Source organism: Coenobita brevimanus, chromosome 4 (genome assembly GCF_032717465.1).
Source record: "Coenobita brevimanus isolate Jiangsu-jjx chromosome 4, ASM3271746v2, whole genome shotgun sequence".
Lineage (NCBI taxonomy): Eukaryota > Metazoa > Arthropoda > Malacostraca > Decapoda > Coenobitidae > Coenobita > Coenobita brevimanus.
Window position 1 is genome coordinate 32,014,717 of NC_136957.1, and position 7,269 is coordinate 32,021,985.

The following is a 7,269-nucleotide window of genomic DNA, read 5'->3' on the forward strand; positions in this document are numbered from 1 at the left end:
ATACACACGAGTATATTAGGATTATAACTTTTAGACTTGTTTTTCAAATAAAAAGTAGCCTATATCGTAAACTGATGAACTTTTATTTAAAAACAAAGAAAAAAGTCCTAATTCCGCTCACTTAAAAAAAAAAAAAAAAGCCATCTCCAAATAAAAAAATTGATACCATATATTTAACTTTACAACACTGAAGTTTTATCATTATCTGAATCTTTATATAGATATTTTATAACTTTACAGACTTGCACAAAAGATATTAAACTGTTTAGCACTTTCTAGAACAGTTTGTAAAGTTCTAGTATGGTTTAACATTGTTTAGAACATTTTAGAATAATCTTAATATTATAAAACGGGACGCAGTTTTTCAGCATCTAACAGTTATCTTCGCAGTTTGCAGGTGAACAGTCAGCAAAATAATTGCTTGGTGTTTTACTGTGATTATTATTATTATTTTTTTTTTTCAGATAAGCATGATGTCACACAAAAGAAGTCATACTGTCGTACAGAAGAACAAGGATGTCTGGACCAATAATTTGGTGCAGTTCCAGCAGTCACATAGAAGAAGAGGAATTGTGCCTTTAGAAGAATATTCATGAGAAGAAAAATGCAGAATACCAAACTGAATGCATTTTTTTAGAAGTTACCAGTTTCTTGGAACAAAAATCAAATTAAGACAAGAACGAATAATCGAAATATCCAAAGAAGTTACAAAATTATGGGAGAATAAAGTGAACTTTCCCCATATTGTTTTCCCGGTTACTGTCTCGTTACAAACTTCCGTAACAAGGGTGGCACCTGTTATTATATCAAAACCCAATATGCAGTTGACACCATTTTAAACTTCACTTCACCCAGTTTTGATTACTCATTGTATAAACTAAACTGTCAAAATATTACCAAATATATCTGTGTAGTCTATCGCTCCCCCAGTGCTTCTTCGGAACCCAGTGTATTTGATTCCATTTCCACACAGTTGAGTAGCCTTAATCTTGCCCTTAGCATCGAAATTACCGTTTTGGGTGATTTTAACATACATAATGTTTAGTGGTTATTGCATTCTGCCAGGACTGACGATGCTGGTCTAGAGTGAAAGCTGTTTGCAGAATCGTTCAATCTCACGCAACTGGTTAAGCAACCAACCAGAATACCAGATAATCCTGACGATAATGCCCATCTTTTGGATATGTTCCTGACAAATAATCCAGATCAGTACAGGATACAGATATTGTCTCCACTTGGATCATCTGACCACAATCTCATCAAAGCCTCATTAGTTAGCCCCCCCAAACCTCCCCGCCCTGAACCTGTCAGGGTGACTCGATGGCACTTTGACTGGGCAAACTGGGATGAATTTAGAAATTATCTTGCTGACATTCCATGGCAGTCTTTCTTCTCTAGTGATGTCAATTCTACCCAGTCCCCACTAGCTGGTATGGATTTATTCATACCAAGTCAACAGTTCACTAAAAGATCGAACTCTCCTAAATGGTTTGATAGCAGCTGTGCCAGAGCAACAGCCCAAAAGTCATTAGGATATAACTCTTACTTAAAATCAAAAACATCTGAATCACTCTCTCAATTTTAAATTGCTAGAAATCATGCAAAAGCTGTAATAAATCTTGCTAAATCAAACTTCCTTCAAAACCAAGCTTCAAAAGTACTTAAAAACCCTAATGACAATAGAATATTCTGGTCAACTCTCAGTTCTTTCATTAATAACTTTAACAAGTCATCATCCATTCCCCCACTAAAATCTCCAGATGGCAACATTACAAATGGCCCGCGTGGGAAAGCACATATCTTTGCCAGTAAATTTGCCAGAAATTCTACCTTAGAGGAAGCCAGCCAGAACGTCCCAGCACTAGAACTTGACTCTCCCGAAATTGTTCCACTTAATATACAGACAAGGTACGTGAAATCCATCCTAGACAAGTTACGTACCAACAAAGCTCTAGGGCCAGATGGAATTCCGCCAATTGTTTTGAAAAAGTGTTCCCCAGAACTCGCCTCTGTTCCTGCTAAATTATTCAGACTATGCATACGTACTTCTTCACTCCCTAACTCATGGAAAGAAGCCAATATCTACCCAATTCCAAAGAAAGGAAGTTCCTCTGACCCCTCTGATTACACACCAATAACTGTCACATCTTCCCTTGGTAAGGTGTTTGAGACTGTAATTAATGAGCACATAGTTAAACATCTTGAATCCAACAACTTAATTAGTGATAGACAATATGGTTTTTGCCAAGAAAGATCTACCATTGACATATTCAGTCTCTTGACTCATACCATCCACCAATCAGTTGACCTACACGGAGAAATTCATGCAGTAGCCCTGGATATTTCTAAATATATCGACAGAGTGTGGCACCGTTCCCTGTTGTCCAAACTCCCTTGCTATGGATTAAACTCTTTTGTTCCATTGATTTCCTCATATCCCAGCAACAGAAAAATAAGAGTAAAAATGGATGATCTATATTCCAATTTCCACTCAGTTGTCGCTGGGGTGCCGCAGGGATCAGTTCTGGCACCAACCCTGTTCCTCGTTCATTTTAATGATCTCTTATCTGTCAACCACAATCCCATCCATTCATATGCAGATGACTCAATACTTCATAGTTCATTCACACTCAGACATCCATTTACAAAGTTTGATATCTCTAACTCCCAACTCAGTACAGCCATCTCTTTAAATCAAGACTTATCCACGATCAGTGAATTGGGACAAAATAACCTTGTCTCATTTATGCTAGTAAAACTAAATATATACAATTTACTAATAGACAGGTATTGCCAGAATCGTCTATTACCTTCAGTGCTACAAATATTCCCATTTCCATAAGTATTGAAATTCCCGGCGTCTCACTTAACAATGCCCTCAGCTGCACCTCTTATGTCAGATCACTTGCTAAAAGCGCCTCAGTGAAACTTGGATTATTGTACAAAGTCCATAACTTCTTCACTGACGGGCAGTTATAAGAGTCATGTGTGCTCTCAGATTGAATACTGCTCACCTTTATAGAATGGATGTGGAGAGGTTGCATTAAAACAACTAGACAAAATTCAGAACAAAGCTGTTAGAATTATTAATATCCCTGCTATTACTAATAAACTACCTCCCCTACAAGTATGAAGGAAAGTTGCCTCCCTTGCATTATTTACAGATATTTATAGAGCAAATGCTCAGACGAAGTTGCGTCCATTGTACCACCTCTCCATGCCTTCCATCATGCTACACTGGCATCTGGCAGCACTCATGACTGGAATGTCGCTCAGCCATAATGCAGAACTTCTGCTTATCAGAATTCTTTCATTCTCCGAACTGCATCTCTCTGGAACTCTCTTCCCCAGAGTTTTTTCCCTCCAAACTTCAACCTACAGCTGTTCAAGTCTAACTGTTACAGATATAATATGAACAGAGGACACCAGTAATCTGGTGTATGGATTTTTTTTTTTTATTCATTTGTTTTTCCTTCCTCTGTTCTGTTATTTAAAAAAAAAAAAAAAAAAAAAAGGTGTCAGATCAAGCAATACAAGCAAAGCTTGACAAGGTGCTAAAATCTTACAATGAATGTGTCAAGTGGGGATACTATGATGCCCTAAATAAACTTCTGATATCACAAAGTAAATGGTCAATGGTCATCCACTGAAGATAAACAACTCTACCACCTAGAAGTGCAAAGCAAAGGAGAAGTGGGGCAACTCAACAGTTCAAGTTGCAAGGAAGGAAACCATTCACCCTTCAAATAGACGAAAAGTGCCGAATGAACCTATATTACCATCAACATCTTACGATCTTTCATCTAGTGGTAGTTGCACTGAATCTGATGACAGCGAACATAAGGATGAACCAACCAGACAACACAACAGAAGTAAAGTTTCAACTAACTTGGTGACATCTGCTGTAATATCGACAAATAGAGCTGCTAAGATATGCAAACAATTGTCACATGATGGTATTGATATTCCAGTTCCAAGTCAAGCAGCAATTTACCAGTCAATAAACAAAGAGGCTGCTACACTGTAGGAGGAAATGATTGATAAGTTCCATCTGGAAACATGGTCTTTACATTTCGATGGAATGCGGATTGATGAAAATGAGTACCAGGTAGAACTACTTAAAAATGAAAGAACCGAAATATATTTCGATGCATTGCGTTTGAGTAATGGCAAGGCCGAAACTACTGCCGAAGGAATTGCAAAAGTTGTTGATGAATATAACATATGGCATGCAACAAAAATGATCATTGCTGATACAACTAGCATTAACACTTGGAAAAAGAATGAAGTTGTTGTCTGTTTACAACAAATGTTCTCGGATAAGAGTTTCAACAAACCACAATTTGTCGGCTGTCAGCATCACATTCTGGACAGGGCTCTCCGTTTGGTGATGGACGAAGAACTTGGCGCTAACACCAATTTTCCAGACATTGAATAGCCATTTGTGTCTCAACTAATAAAGAATTATGAAAAACTAAAATCACAGTTTGTTAACGGAAAAGAATTATGAAAAACTAATATCACAGTTTGTTAATGGAAGAGATCCTCGATATGTCAGGATGGAGAGATGACATTAAGTTTCTGTACCATTTAACACGAGTATTTAGATTCTTTGAAGAAAAAGGGCATTTTCCTTTTATTAACTTTCACAAAATTCCAAGTATCAGTAATCCGAGCTGGAATTCAAGAGTAGTTCTTGCTATCCTTGCATTCATTCTTATACCTACAACAAAGATGACTTTGGAGAAGATATGCAGATTCATTTCGTACGAATGGGCAGAGTACTGGTTTGCTAATTAGATGTACAATGAAAATGACTTCAAGAATTTGTCAAAAATATTGAAACCTTACAAAAAACCACTAAAATCATTGCAGAATCACTGGAAGCAGGAGCCATCCTCACTCAAGATACCAAGAAGTAATCAGTGTGCAGAACGTGTAATCAAAGTGATGTAGGAACTTTATGCTGCCCTGCAGAAACAAAGACACACTGCAACTTAGATTTATTCTAGGTAATAAGCAGTGATTTTAAGTATTACTGCATTTGTATAAGCTCTTGTTTTTTTTTCTTATTGTACATGTAAGTATACACTTGCAAAAATTGATTGTTTTTTTTTAATTTTTGGGGTGACAATTTCTTAAAACTGAGAGGAATAAGAGGTTTTTCTTTGGTTTCAAGCAAAAGTTTATCGACTTGAGGTAAAGGAAGATGAGGCTGTAAAAAAGTGTTAACCCTAATATATACTGTATATATGAATACAAGAGGCTGTCTCAGGAAAATGCAAGGACACTTTAATGAACAATATATGCTTTCATAAGTTTTAAATAGCCCTTAAATTTCCTTTTGTCACATTGGAGATTTACCTCTACCACCAACAACGATAATTGGTGGTGCAGTCTGCCTAAAACTTATGGATGAGTGAAATGTCACGTCACGTACGAAGGGTTGTTCAAACGTAACTTCTGCACTGCCACTGCCACTTTCATTTGCACACGTTCTCAGAATCCGGTAACACATCAGTACCAGTTTCCACCTGTCGCATTTTACACATATGTGCACGTCTTTCATGTTTATCAGACTGAAGCAGCGCTTATTACGGTATGCATATTTTACCACTACAGTGTGCATACATTTCTCTGAGCCAATCTTCTTTCTACCTATCTTCATATATATATTTGCCTACCTGTACAGTATATTCATCTATCTACCTATCTATATTTATCAGTAAGAAAAGTTATTCTTAGTATTTATTACAGATAAAACCCCAAATTTAGTAAGAACTGGTATAAACTAGCCAGAATCAGAAGTCACGTTTCGTTTCGTTTTTAAAGGCTCCAACACGCTTGCATGTGTCGGCCTAATCAGAAGTCACATTTCTTGTAATTTATCACTAGCATTTCCTAAGCAGAACTATTTTTACCAATGCAGGTTGGAGAAAACTCGAAATGCAGGACTGGAGTGATTTTAAACTTAGTTATAGCTAAACATGTCAAACAATACCAGTTTCAAGAACTGCTTTGTATGATAGAACTACATGTCTGACACCTCATTAATAACTTGGTGCCACAACAGATATGGTGTGAGGCACTTCATGAAATAAAATTGTGTTTTCGCTGGCGTCAAAACAGTTATAAACTATACTAATCATATCCAAACGATAAATGAACGGACTCTCGTGATCGTATATTCAATCCACCTCAGTGTTGTGCGAAAATGTGGAAAATGTGCCTTCCCATTACAATTCTTTCTCACTGAGTGCAACAAAGATTAGGTTATGTCTGTCTACATATGGTTTGCCAACTTGACTTATCTGCCCTCCCTTCACTATTTCTGGAAAACTTGAATTATGCTAACGGGTTTTCCCCCTAATAAACTGTACCTAGTGAAAAACTTTCCCAGTAACCAGACAAACTCACCTTGGAGGATTCATTGAAATCGATGAAATGGTCTAGAAGGAGTTAAACACACACACACACACACACACACACACACACACACACACACACACCTACACACATGTGCAGGCATCTATTAGCTACCAGGCATGGGTTACTCGAAGGGCAGAACTCTACGAAAACTTTTCAGGAGTTTCTGTTAACAAGGGCCTGGAACAGAGATTTTAAGACTACAAGAACCTGGTCGGAGACTGAGGTGGGTAAGACTGAGAACGGGATGAAATGATTTTATATATATATATATATATATATATATATATATATATATATATATATATATATATATATATATATATATATATATATAGGGAGCCCCTGTGATAAAGTGTGCGTTTCTGTACACTGAAGAACGGGGGTTCGCTCCCCGCCAGAGTAATAAACTTTGGGATCGTTTGCTGGCCACGTACTGCTTGGCGGACATAAGAGGTGCTGTGGTTGAACCAGTGACGCATACTATAAAGTATACTTGCACCCAGTCGGCTTGCGCGGGCCGATTACACTTGGTTCACAGACTACACACACATTCAAAGCCACTCCAACACCACAATAACACTTATAAGCACTTCTCACCCTACATGCAATCTCTACTAGACAGCCTAAGCCACTTAGTAGAGATACATTGGCTGTATCGTCCCCACTTCGGTCGGGATAGGCCGGTACTGCAGTGGACACTCAAACGGCTGATGATATATATATATATATATATATATATATATATATATATATATATATATATATATATATATATATATCTATATATATATCACTCAAACGGCTGATGAGATGATTATATATTTATATATATCATCTCTT